Here is a 13689-nt window from a genome sequence, read left to right as displayed (position 1 = left end):
GGGAGAGAGAGAGAGAGAGAGAGAGAGAGAGAGAGAGAAAGAGAGAGAGATCTTCTTTGTGTGTGTGTGTGTGTGTGTGTGTGTGTGTGTGTGTGTGTGTGTGTGTGTATCCAGGTGTGTAGAAACCAGAGGTTGATGTTGTGTGTCTTCCTCTACACTTTCCATCTTATTTTTTGTTTACTTACAGGGTTTTTTTTTTAGACTTTCATGCATGAAGTACTCTGTTTACATCATTTCCTTCCTCTGCCCCTTGCAGCTCCTCCCATGTCCCCCGACTTCCTCTCAAATTCATGACCTCTTCTTCAATTATTGATTTGCATGTGTGCGCCCATACACATGCACAAACGTAAAGACGTAAGTCATAAACAATGCCACACCAGTTTGGAATTATGATTAATAGGGTGGTATTTATTTAAAGGGGAAAAAACTTACAGATCACTGTCAGCCCTCTGCGTAACCAGGAAGGAAGTCTAGTCGCAGGCGGAGCAGGAAGTGAAGAGAGAGAGGAGAGGGAAGTGGCAGCTTTTTTAAAGGGAGAGAGACCACGCCCCAATGGGCTGGTATCTCAGCTGTGATAGGCTGGAGGAGTGGGAGGACCTCCCGTAACACAAACGTATATATAAACAGCCTGTATCATCCATGTGGTGTGTTCATTCATTTGGATGCATATGTGTCTAGAACTGAATGCTTGGGATTGGATAACTTATCAGGGGTGGTCTTGTCTCTGGAGAAGACTGGCTCTTTTCTCAGTAGTCATGGATTGGCTGCAGCTCTTCTTCTAAGGGTAAGAGCTTGTGAGATTTCTCCCACCTGTTTTGGCATGTCAAGTGGTATTGCCAATGTGCGGGTCTTGTTTAAGCAACCGTATTGTTGAGATTTCATGGGCACCGCTTCCATGTCATGTACAGAAAACGTATCTCACAACCAGACATCCTGGTTCCTCTGGCTCTTACCATCTTTCTGCCTGACCCTTCTAAAATGTTCATTAAGTCTTAGGAATAGAGTTTGCTTTATAGATGTTTTGTTGAGGTTGGTGAGCCCACAGTTTTTATTTGAACTTTGACCAGTTGTGACTTTCTGTAAGGGAATTTGTCTTTGGCAAAAAGAACTTTCTTTGTTGAAAGGTGAGAACTACCTATCTGTGGGTTTAAGTATAAGTATCTAGAATACAGCTGGTTTAGGGAAGTGGCAGTGATAAATACTTCTTTAAGGTTCACAGCCTTAACATCCATGGGTAGCTGGCTAGATTTACAGAGGCAGACATGAATCCCCTCCTACTGAGTGGACCTAACGTCCATTAGACAGCTGTTTGTTACTCTGAGAGGTAAGACCCATTGATGAGCCTTTCTGGATATCTTGCCGTTCTGGCCATCATTGTGGTCTGAGGGCATTACAGCTGGGTGGAATTAGCAGCTGCCTTTCTCTCTTGGAAGCTTGAGTAGCTCCCTGTAGAACTAGTGCTCAAGGAGGAGACTTCTGGGTCCTTTCCAGATGGTTCCCTCCAAGCCCAATGTCGGACATGTGTGGTGTCTTCAGCAATGGAGTCTTACTTTCAAGTTCTGGGACACAACCAAGGGCAACGGCAAGAGGCTATATTATAATTTTGATCCCAGCACTCGGGAGGCAGAGGCAGGCGGATGAATCTCTGTGAGTTTGAGGCCAGCCAAATCTACAAGAGCTAGTTCCAGGACAGGTTCCAAAACTACAGAAAAACCCAGTCTTGAAAAACCAAAAAAAAAAAAAATCTCTTGGATTCCCCTGATCAACAACTAGAAAGGAAGCTTCGCAGGCCTGGCTTTAGGGGTTTTGTTAGGTAGTCCCACCCCACCCTACCCCTTTGGAGACAAGGCCTCTTCACTGTACCCGGAATTTACTAATTACTAGAATGGCTAGTCAGAACGTTCCTGGAATCTACCTGTCTCTGCCCCACCCCACCTCCACACCAGGGTTACAAATGCACACAGTCATCATACTTGGCTCTCTATGTGGATGCTGGGTATATAAACAGCCACGAGCGCTTTACCCACTGAAGAAATAAAATTAAATTCTGTTTCTTAATAAAAAGGCATAGATCAAAGTAAACTGATAAAAATATTGTGTAAAACCATTTGAAAGTAAGTTGGAGTACCCACATTAATGTCAAGCAAAATAAACTTCAGGAGAAAGTATATCGCTAGCAATGGAAGATGACAGTACCGGGGAGGGCGGGGTCATTCTCCAATAGGACAGCAATCCTTCCCGTGCATCTATTCACGCTGAAAGAAAGCCTGACGTAGCTGAGAGGAGATAGAAACTCCACATTGTGCTTAACAGCCACCACGGTCCTCTGGAAATAACGAATTCTCCAGAGACACAGGAGATCTAGAGACCATCTTAATCTGAGGGATGCTTGTAGAACACCCCACCCCCAGAAACAGTGCGGTACTCACTTTTTTAAAAGCACATGGAAACAATTGCCAAAATAAACCAGATCCAGGGCTTTAAAAAAGGGAAAAAAACTAACACATTTAAAGGAATTGAAATATCACCAAATATGTTCTCTGACCGCAGCAGAGTTAAACTAGGGACCAAAGCCAGAAAGTATCTGAAAAACCCCCAAATATTTGGGAAGTTTCAAACGATCCTTCTAAATAACTGCGGGTCAAAGAGGAGGTAACAGGAAATTGGAAAATAATGTAAAGTGGATGAAAACAAAGTCCACAAAATATTTAGCTTCATGTGAGACATTTAAGACAGGACTCTGAGGGGAGCGGGTGACTCTCAAGAAGCCAGGAAGAAGATACAAAATAAATGACCAATTTTCCACCTTAGGAGATGGAAATGGAAGAACAAACACAACCCAAGATAGGAAGAAGGGCAGAAGTCTGAAAGGAAAGGGCAAAAAATCAACAAAAGCAGGAGAAAAAGTGGAACAAAAGCAATAGAATAAAAACAGAATGAAGCTGGGCATGGCAGCACACACCTGTAGTCCCAGGACCCAGGAAGCTGAGGCAAGCTTGGGCTTATAGTGGGACATGGTCTCAAAAAAAAGGAAAAAAGGAAGGAAGAAAGGGAAGAAAGGAAGGAAGGAAGGAAGGAAGGAAGGAAGGAAGGAAGGAAGGAAGGATGGGTCTGGTTCTTTGAAAAGAAAAAGAGTAGAGTTGACATGCCCCTAGCCAGACTGAGAAGGGAGACCAAACGTTCAACACTTTACATAATTAGCATAACCTATGCAATATATACAATATGCATATGGTAAAAATTAAAAATACTCCTGAAAGACATAAAAGAATTGAGTCACAAGATCCAGTGTGAAGATGTCAGTTCACCCCAAACTGACATGTGGATTTGATTTAGCTCCAATAAAAAATTAGAGTATTTGCAAAACTCTCTGCAAATTTTTTATAAATATTGACGAGATGATGCTAAACTTTTATGCAGAAAAGCAAAGGAATTTGAGGAGCCAAAAAATGTCTTCAAAAACAGAAGAGTGTTGGAGAAATCACATGGCTTGGTTTCAAGGCTGATTAGACTTGAAGAGTTCACAACTGAACCTAAACGATGCTCAGAGAACGTTCTGTTCAACAGCAGAAAACTGTGCCAGGGACATAAGTACAGCAGTCAAGAGGAAAGGGTACACATCCATGCACACATACATTTGTCTGTTTGTTTATATGTATATATACACACTTGTTTATATGTATATATACATACTTGTATATATACACTTGTGTGTATATATACATAACACATAGTTTCCATTGTCAACATGGCTGAATGTGTATATGCCTAGGAGGTACATCTCTGGGTTTGTCTGTGAGGGTATCTAGAGAAGTTGGACTAGGAAAGTAGTTCTCAAGCCGTGGGTCATGACCCTTTTGGGGGTTGAATGATCCTTTCATGGGGACACTCATCAGATATTCTGCCTATCAGATATTTACATTATGATTCATAACAGCAGCAAAGTTAGAGTTAGGAAGTAGCAATGAAAATAATTTTGTGGTTGGGGGTCACCACAACATGAGGAACTGTATTAAAGGGTCGCAGCATTAGGAAGGCTGAGAACCACGGAACTAGGAGGACACTGAATGTGAGTATACCATCCCATAGGGTGGGGGCTGTGTTTATAGGAGCAGGAGTAGGGGCGGAGCTAACTGAGCAACAGCGTTCACCTGCTAGTATGAGGGAAATGGGCTCAGAGTAGAAGAGGTGACCTCAGGAAGCATCTGCCAGGGCTAGAAGTTGGGAGATCAAGTCAGGATTAGCAGTTTCCTCTCTGATGCTGACAAAAGCCCTAGGAAAGAGATGCTGTCATTGCATGTTTTATGAATGGAGAGAATGAGGACTAGGGTGACTCAGTAAGTTACCCATGATCACACAGTCTGGTCAGGGACATTAGAGGGAGACTTTGTCTCTGGCAGGTGTCAAAGAAAGCCTCCTCCTCCCCAGCTACTCCCAGTAGCAGCATGGCTGCCTAACCTGCCATCAACAAGAGTCTGAGCCAGCTTCAGTCACAGGAGCAACACTGGTCATAGTCCCCCTGGGAACAGGAGCTCTGGAGTAGGTGTGGTTCCTCCAGGAGGAAGCAACGGGGACATCTGCAGTTGTGAGCAACATGGCTGGGACTTTTGGGTAGAGCAGCTCTCCAGGGCCTCACCATTATGCTCAGTATCTGACCCTCCAGCTGGGGCTTGGACTCTGTCCTTCCTTTCCTCTCTGTTTCCTTCCTTCCTTCCTTCCTTCCTTCCTTCCTTCCTTCCTTCCTTCCTTCCTTCTTTCTTTTTTGTTGTTATTTTCCTTTTTCAGAACCTCCCCACCCACTCAACTTCATATTCTTACTCTCCACAAACCATCCCAAAGGGAGGAAGTAAAGGGAAAAGCCACAAAAAAAAAAAAAAATGCAGAAGGTCAACCCTGAGCATGGAGCCTGCCCTGACATAGCCAGTGTCGCTCAGTTGAAGGAAGATGATTCTCCTTCTCCCAGCAGCTACCAGTTGTAAACAGTTTCTTGGCCGTGGCTTTGTGTGCACTTCCCCTCCTGTGTGCTGGGATTTTGGCGGGGGTGGGGGGGAACCTTTCCTACCCCACCAGGCCATCAAACCTTTGGCTTCAGGTTCTGAACTCTCACGAGATGTTTCTTAACATCTGGATCTGTTCGCTCAGGCTGCCATAATGAAACATCATAGACTGAATGGTTTGAGCAGTAAGAATTTATCTCATGGTTCCAAAAGCTAGAAACCCAAGGTCAAATGCCAGCACTTTCCAGAGCAAATTCCTTCCCTGGCTTGCAAACTGCTACCCTCTTGCTGTGTCCACACAGTATAGGAAGGAAAAGATTCCGGTAGCTTTTCTTCTGGGGGCGCTAGTCCTATCAGATCTAGCCCTAGTCTTTAACGTGAGCTCTTCCTGCAAGGCCTATTTCCAGGTACGGCTACACTGGGACTTAGGAGCTTTCAAGGAATATAAGTATCAGTCCGTAACTATTTTTTTTTTAGAAACAGAAAGACATGGGTTCTCTTTCAATTTCTGTCCCTCCAATTCTGTGGCCTTGGGAGACATCATGCCTTGAGTATTAGATTCTTGGATGTTGGGACTGACATAAACTGCCATTGGCTTAAAACAGCACACTTCATTGCTCTGAAGTCAGAAACCAAATGCAGCCTCACTAAGTTAAAACCATAAGTCTTCTGGCTTCAAAGCTCTGTATCCTTGCCTTTTCCAGCATCGAGAAGCTGCTCATGCTCCTCCCCCTCAATCCTGTATCCCTGATACAACAGTTTCCATGGCTATCTCTCCCTAATTCTAAACCCCAGCTACCCTTCCAGAAGGCCCGATGCACAGCACATTGGACCCATGCACCGCTTTTCCCAGTTCAAGATCCTTCACTTGTCTCTACAAAATTCTTTCCTCCATGTAAACTCAGGAAATCACGTTTTGGAGTTGACGTTGTGGACATTAGTGTAGTATTACTCGGCCTACCGTGCCTCGGTTTACCCACTTGTAAAATGAGGATGACTATGCTCTCTGTGCTCTATTGGGAGGTCTTAGAATGTTGCTGTGTGCCTAGCACCATACCTGGCCCGGAGACTACAAGAATGCATGGACAGGTTCCTTCCCTTCCATGTTTTGAGTGCCTCTGGGGTCACCAAGGTCCAACCCCCTTGCCTGCTTCCAAGTAGTGACTCAAGATACCTGGCTGAAATAGCATGCCCAGTGTTGATCGATGGTTCTGACTCTCAGATGTTGCAATTGGACACTGCTCACCCTTCTGAAAGCCTCTAGGCAGGACTGTGAGTGGAACACGCAGCACTCTGTGTGGGGACACAAATTCCATGTTATTTTTGTTAGGAATGCTGAACATCAAGTCATTCCATCTACCGCTCCCATATTGGAACTGCTCTCCCAGGTCGCCTTTGATGGAAACATTCTAGCCCCACACTTCTCTGGGGCAGAAGCAAATTCCTCCACAAGTGAGCCCAGGAACCTGGGTCCTGCGTCCCTTCAGAAGCTGTGGCTGTACCACACTGCCTGGGCTGAGGACAGTGATGGATCATGGTGGAGGGAACGGAACAACAAGGGTTAAATCGAAGAACACAGTTGGAAAGATGTCTGGCCTCATTGTCCCCCCACCGGTTCACCATGGTACAAATGACTAAGGATTTTGTTCCCGGATAGTGGGAAGTACACGGTACATAGCTGGTGCCTAATAAAATCAGGTAACAGTTTCTGAAACCTCGGAACTCAGCGTCATAGAAGGCCCCTCAAAGAAGAAACCAGAGTACTTGCTTCTCCTCAGAGTCTCAGAGGAGTTGGCCGCACGCACGCCTTGTTTTTCCCCAATACCACACATATCGCGACAGTGTGGCTGTGAACCCCCTGCCCAGTCCCTGAAGTGGAGGGTGTCGGTCTTCCAACTTCAGGTCTAGATCTCGGGATAAGCCTGGAACAGCTCCAAGCTGAGGGTCATGTCTGGCCTCAGATGAAGAAGCTTCAGATGCTTTTATGGCTAGTGGATTTGCGTATCCTAGCCAGTCTTACTCCGGAGGCTGGGACGAGGTGGACGACAAATTGTTCGCTGCTCCTCTCCAGAGTCTCTGCCCCAGTACTTTGCGTAGGGCCCACGGAATGGCAATAAAAAGTCTTGGAGGCACCTTCCAGGACTGGAAGCAACCCCAACACTGGTGCAGAGCAGGGTCAAATGCAACATCTGCTTGGTGCAGGGCCAGGTTAAATATAACATCTGCTTGGTGCAGGGCCGGATTAAATGCAACACCCCAGTGGTACCTTAAAGTCATTCTGAGAATAGACTTGGAGACCAGGAAACTCAAGAGGAGGCTTATGTGGAGGTCTTGAGTCCAAGAAATGTAACGCAAGACTCAAGGGCTTGATACAGCAGGAAGCTCACACTGGTCCCATCTGAGGTGAGGCTGAGTGAGTTCATCCATGACGCTCTTATGAGCCCTCTCATGTATTGTTTTTTAAAAAATCCCAAGACAAACAGGCTTCCTGGCAGTTAGAAATAGGAAACAGGAACCAAAAGGGTCTAGGTTTAAAAGCAGGGAACAGCCCCTCCCATTAGCAAGGCATTTCTGCCTCGGTGTTTATCTGCTAATTACAAAGTAGTCCTGATAAAGTTGCTTTGAATATTAAATTAAAGAACTAAGAAGTGCTTACTGACCTGTTCAGCTGCTGCTTTCTGGGGAAGAGCCTTGCCCACCTCCATCCCTCCCCTCTCAGGAATCTGCCTCCCTAACAGAGACCACCCACCAGCACCCTTTCCTCTTCTGGGCTTCTCCATCTTTTCAAACATGATACTTGGCATCTTCCGCGTATTTTGGTAGCAGTAGCATGTCTCACGCAGATGGCCCACACTGTAGCTATTATCTAATCATCTAATAATTAGCCTGACATTTATAAAGGGCCTCCAGGGCCGCAGGATGACTGTTGTCTTCAGAAGCGAGGAGAGGGAGCTGTTTTGCATATGTATGTGCCAGGCAAGACACAAGCAGAAGGGACCAGTGACCCACTGTCCCTAACAAGCTGAGGCGCATTTAAAGGTACAGCACTGAGATCCAATCTTCAGGATCCCTTAATTATATAGTCTGTGTTTTCTGTAAAATTTGCAAAAAAAAAAAAAGGCAGTTTTCTTTCTTTCTTTTCTTCAACTCTAAAGAGGCCCTCTTTAGAATAAACACAAAACCTAATCCATTTGGGTTTATTTATTTATTTATTTATTTACTTTTGAGGATGACTTTATTTTTTTTTAATTTATTTATTTATTAAGGATTTCTGCCTCCTCCCCGCCACCGCCTCCCGTTTCCCTCCCTCTCCCCCGATCAAGTCCCCCTCCCTCATCAACTCGAAGAGCAATCAGGGTTCCCTGACCTGTGGGAAGTCCAAGGACCACCCACCTCCATCCAGGTCTAGTAAGGTGAGCATCCAAACTGCCTAGGCTCCCCCAAAGCCAGTACGTGCAGTAGGATCAAAAACCCATTGTCATTGTTCTTGAGTTCTCAGTAGTCCTCATTGGGTTTAAAGCGAGATTGTCTCTCGGCTCTATCCCGTTGCTGCCTTTAAAGACTTGCACATGGATTGTGGGGTACAAGTTCTAGGGAGCTAAGCAATGCGGTCATTTATTGGACCAGAACAAAACCAGAGCCTGCGGAAGAGTCAGCGTGGTTTTCTCTGCCACCTAGTGGCTGGGATGTTCACATGCAGGCACACCGTCTTGATCAAACTGCAGTGGAGACGCCTGCCGGACTCTCAGCAACTGAGTGGGAACTGAACGGATGAGTGTTGGAGCACCTTGGAAACACTCGAAACACTGAGTTAGGTCTGGGGTGGAAGAGCCAAAAATAAACTCTCCTCTATGTCCTGTCCAGTCAAGCCTGGAACAAGCCGCACAGCTTCCGTCCCCACCTCAGTTAGAAGATGAGGTGGGAAACAGACCGCTCCATAGTCATCACTAAGAAGAACACGGGTAATATGGAAAAAAGCAGTTGCCCGTTCTGCATACCTGAGGGCAAATATCATAGCCATGGACCTTTGGGTATAGGGCGGGGACAGGGGATGTCATGCGATTGGCCAGGACTGGAAAGAAAGGAGTGAGCGAGTCCAAGTCTCTTGCAGGAACTCCAGAGCCCTCTCCTTTCCCTACCTTAAATCAGTTGTTAGGTAACTGGTGTTTCTCCTCCTCCGTGTGCCTACAAAGTGTTTCCTGCTGGAGCTATGGCAGAATCTAGGGGCTTCCAGCCAGCAGGCTCCTTGGTGCTAGAGTGAGTACCATTTGCGTCACTGTGACCCCAGTGACAGATCAGGCCTGGGGAAGCTGGGCCCTGCAGACCAGCACTTTGTATATAACCTTAGGACTTAGGAGGCTTTATTTGGTGTTCCCAGTATGTAATGGAAATGTCATCATATTTTATGATGTGTGTGTGTGTGTGTGTGTGTGTGTGTGTGTGTAAAACTGGGAAAGCACCTATTTCCCAAGCACCCATTGTTTTTGTTTTTGTTTTTTTAATTATTTTGTCTTCTTAGTCATATCTCATTCCCATGGAATACAACTCTAATAGTGCAGCTCACCTTCAGAAGGGCCACCAAACTTCTGTGTGGCATGAAACTGACCGAAACCCACATAACATACAGCTACCACAAGAGATCCAAAGCCAACATCCATTCTTGTAGTACTGACCTGCAAACTGAGATGTATAGGAAGAAGCAGCCGTGTGGGGAATGGAGACAGGCTGTGTCCCTTGCTCTTCCCCCTGGGTGGTGGTTCTTAGACTCTACAGTGCACAACCATTCCTGACTACCTTATGGGAAGCACAGATTCCAGGTCCCCTGCCTCACTAGAATATTCATCCGGGTGTGTGTGTGTGTGTGTGTGCAGAGCCGGCAGTCTGCATGTTAGAAAGGATACTGAGGTGGAGACTAGTACAGTCCAGATTAAACTTGGAGAAAATGTGTTCTTCAACCTCCCCAAATCATCCTTAAACCAAAGAGATCATGGAACAACATTCTTTAAGAACAGGGGTTATTCAGTTGTGTCTCTTGAACTGTTTGTGGGGTACCCAGCAGTGAGATCAGGACTTGTCCCTGGTGCTTGAGCTGGCTTTTGAGAACTGATTCCCTATGCTGGGTTGCCTCACCCAGTCTTGATGCAGAAGGAGTCCCCTTGGTCCTACCTCAAATTGATGCGCCATGCTTTGTTGGTGTCCATGGGAGGCCTGGCCATTTCTGAACAGAGACGAGGAAGAGTGAATAGGATGAGCAGGGGGTCGGGGGGGAGGACTGTGGTCAGGATGTAAAACAAATGAAAAAATTTCCAAAAAAAAAAAAAAGAATAACGGTCATTGAAATATGACAAGTTGTTGGAAGGGAAACCATAAAGGCAAACCAGGGCAGCTTTATCCTACTTAAGACCTTGCCTCCCACAAAACAGCATTAAAATTAGGAAATATATTCCTAAGGAAAAGGGAAAGTCTTGATACTTGGGAAAGAAATTATTTATAATCTATAATTGATGCCACCCTTTGGGCAGACAAACAGAAAATCTCTCTCTAGAATGTGACAAGGTACAATTTAATATAAAAGGTGATGCATAGTGTGTATACGCAGGGTCATGTGCCAAGTTACTTAGAAGATTCCAGACTGCAGCGAACTTCCCCAACAGCATCATGACATACTATATGGACAATGCTTCAGCAACAGTCTGGCCAGCATGAAGATCTGTCTCTGGACACAGAGAGATGGCCCAACCATTTACCCCCATCTTTTCCAATTCCCAGATGGTGGCATTGCTTGGTCCCCAGGAATGCCATGAATGAATTAGCAAGTGGTCCCCAACCAGTCAGTGATGCCCTGAGTGGCTTGGAAATGGAAACTGTTTGTTGGCTATAGTGCTCTTGGGATATGTGCATCTTTCAGTTGGCAGGCGCTTGCCATCCCTGCAGGCCACCGTACTTCATTGTTTTCTTTTTGCACACCACATCTCAATACTTTTCAAAACTCTTCTCAGAACATGGAGCGGAGTGGAAGACCTGGGAAGTGACTGCAGGCTTATTTGCATGAGGACAAACATGGGGTCTTTCTCTATGCTTGGGAGGCCAGAGGGGATTGGAACATGGTTCCAGAAATGGCAGATTCATGCAGCCTCTCACAGTGGGAGGACACTCACAGACACCATTTCCTAAAGGAAATGTTCAATTTCGTGACCGGCTCAATTCGAGGTCTCAGTACCTGATCAATAGGGATGATTCAGAGGGAGACTGAGAACCAGTGTGAAGAGGCAGCTGGAGGATAAACATGTCTTTGAACTTGGATGAGATATCTGTCAAGGAAGAAAGACAAAAAGTTCAGAGGAATCCTTCTCAAGGCATGTTGAGTGGACGTCTTGACCAAAGGCAGGTAGATCAGTAGGTATCTCTGGAAAAGGGATGTCAGTCACATAAGGGTCACTAATAAGAGAGAGTCCAGAAAGGCAGTGAGCTCAGCAGGCTCTCAAAGACCAGAGGTTTTGCATAGCCACTAGACCAGCAGCTGAAAGCAGGGATAGCCATTAGAGTAAAGCTTTTAAAAGACCCCCAGATTGAGATCAGATGAGGCTCCAGATGGGCCTACTCAAGGTCAAATCCCCTGAGCCACTGAACTTTAAAGATTTATTTTTAGGATTTAAAAAAATACATGTATGGGGATACATGCACAGACTTTAAATACTTATTTTTACTTTTAATTATGTATTTGGGGAGCACGTTTGCACACATGTATGTAGGTGCCAGCAAAGGTCAGGAAGTAACATCAGGTTTCCTAGAGCTGGAGTTACTGGCAGCCATAAGACACCCAACATGGGTGATAGGAATGGAATTCAGGTCCTCTGGAAGAGCATCAATTGCTCTTAATGCTAAACCATCTCTCCAGCCTGAGTCACTGGACTTTCAATTTCTTGTGTTGCCAGAATGTGCCAGGGGCTACAACAGGGCTGAGCCCATGTATGTGTGCTCCAACAGTCCCAGGAAAGAAATCTAAGGGAAGTTTAAAAGCATGAATCCAAAAATGCCGTTGCACTTAGCAGGGAATGGAAGCCTGTGGGTAGCAAGCTATGCCAGGTGTGGTTGGAATCTGCCCTCCAGGTTGGTGAACACACCACCAGCTGATGACCACTGGCCAAAAGAGGTAGTGGGCTTGCCTCTGTATACCTCCAATTTGGGGCCTAGAGGCATGAAACAGTCTGTGAATGGAAGGGCATATATTAAACTATCTTCACATATCACTCCACACTGAGTAGAAACTACTGTGTAAAAGCTTTGTAGCCAGAAAGGGCTGAATGTGGCCAATATTGGCTGAAAAATGTGTAAGCAGAGGCTGCTTGTTTGTTTCCCAGCCTCTCAGACCCAAAATAATTACACAGAAACTATATTAATTACAACACTGCTTGGCCAATAGCTTAGGCTTCTTATTTACTAACTCTCACATCTTAAATTAACCTATAATTCTTGTCTGTGTTAGACACATGGCTTAGTACCTTTTATCAGTGAGGCATTCTCATCTTGCTTCCTCTGCATCTGAGTTATGACTGCAGATTGAGCCTTTACTCTTCCCAGAATTCTCCTGTTCTGGTCGCCCCACCTATACTTCCTGCCTGGCTACTAGCCAATCAGAATTTTATTAAACCAATACAAGTTACAAATATTTACAGGGTAAAGACCATCATCCCACAGAAAGGCTTCCTGGAGGAGGCAGAGTGTGCTCAGACCTGCAGAATCCTTAGATACTACAGAGTTCTGTAAGTCGACAAAGGTCACCCTGTTGGTTGGGGGTGGGGTCAACAAGTAAGGGCATTTCAAAGTCCAAAATGGCTCCAACTGCCATCTTGTGGGACACAGAAAAGCTCCCCCACCATGTCTCCTGCTAATAGGAGTGCTGAGTTTGTAGGCATGGGGAGAGTCTGGGCTGGTCCCATTTGAGCTTTTCTTTACTTTGAAGGTTGTAGTGCAGGAGGAACGTGGGGTAGCAACATGTCTTGTTTTCTTTGGTGGTGGTGCCAGATCTGACCGAGGCAGACAGAACGACCCCTCCGATGGCCAGCCATTGGGTGGCACTGCCATGGGCTTCCCACAGGCTTGTGCCATTTATTATTATTGCCACATTTCAGGCTTAACAAGACACCATGATCTCTTAGTAAAATAAAATAATGAATGGCTTTAACTGGACACTAGAAGTTACACTGTAGCTATCGGTTTCAAGCAGAGGCCCAAAGAGCTATCTTCCTGTGGATTGCAGCTATTCTGGAACCTCAGTAGAGAATGACTATTTTGTTTGGAAGAAACAACTCTCTGTTTAAAAAAAAAATAAAGAATAAAATAACACAAATTTATTTATTGCCTTAGAATTCCTTGGTCAGAAGCCAGCCTGGATGTCCTGGAGGGTACATTTTTTTGTCTGGACACCCTGGGGGTAGAATCCATTTCCTTAACTCTCCCATCTTCGAGTGGCATGCTATGTTTCTTCTCAAATGCCTCCTTCCATCTTCAAAGCTAGGGGAGTATCTCGTCTCTCTCCACTCTCATGGCTGTAATGTTCTCTTCAACATATAGCTCTCACTTGAAAGGCTCTACATCGGTTTCTTTTGTTACTGTAATGAACAGTTGGACTTTATAAGCAAAGAGGATGGTCGAGCTCACAGTTCTGGAGGTCCCCGGGCATGGCACCACC

The 13689-nt window shown here is 45.5% G+C and overlaps 1 non-coding gene across 1 annotated transcript; it reads left to right on the top strand.

Annotated features, from left to right (window-relative positions):
• The first annotated feature begins 13172 nt into the window (after positions 1-13172).
• Positions 13173-13308, top strand: LOC142839626 (small nucleolar RNA SNORA2/SNORA34 family). Its single transcript, XR_012908796.1, has one exon. It is a non-coding gene; the product is annotated as a small nucleolar RNA SNORA2/SNORA34 family (small nucleolar RNA).
• The last annotated feature ends 381 nt before the right edge of the window (positions 13309-13689 follow it).

Source organism: Microtus pennsylvanicus, chromosome 21 (assembly GCF_037038515.1).
Source record: "Microtus pennsylvanicus isolate mMicPen1 chromosome 21, mMicPen1.hap1, whole genome shotgun sequence".
NCBI lineage: Eukaryota > Metazoa > Chordata > Mammalia > Rodentia > Cricetidae > Microtus > Microtus pennsylvanicus.
The sequence above is the reverse complement of the archived record's forward strand: the minus strand, read 5'-3'. Positions and strand labels throughout refer to the sequence as shown.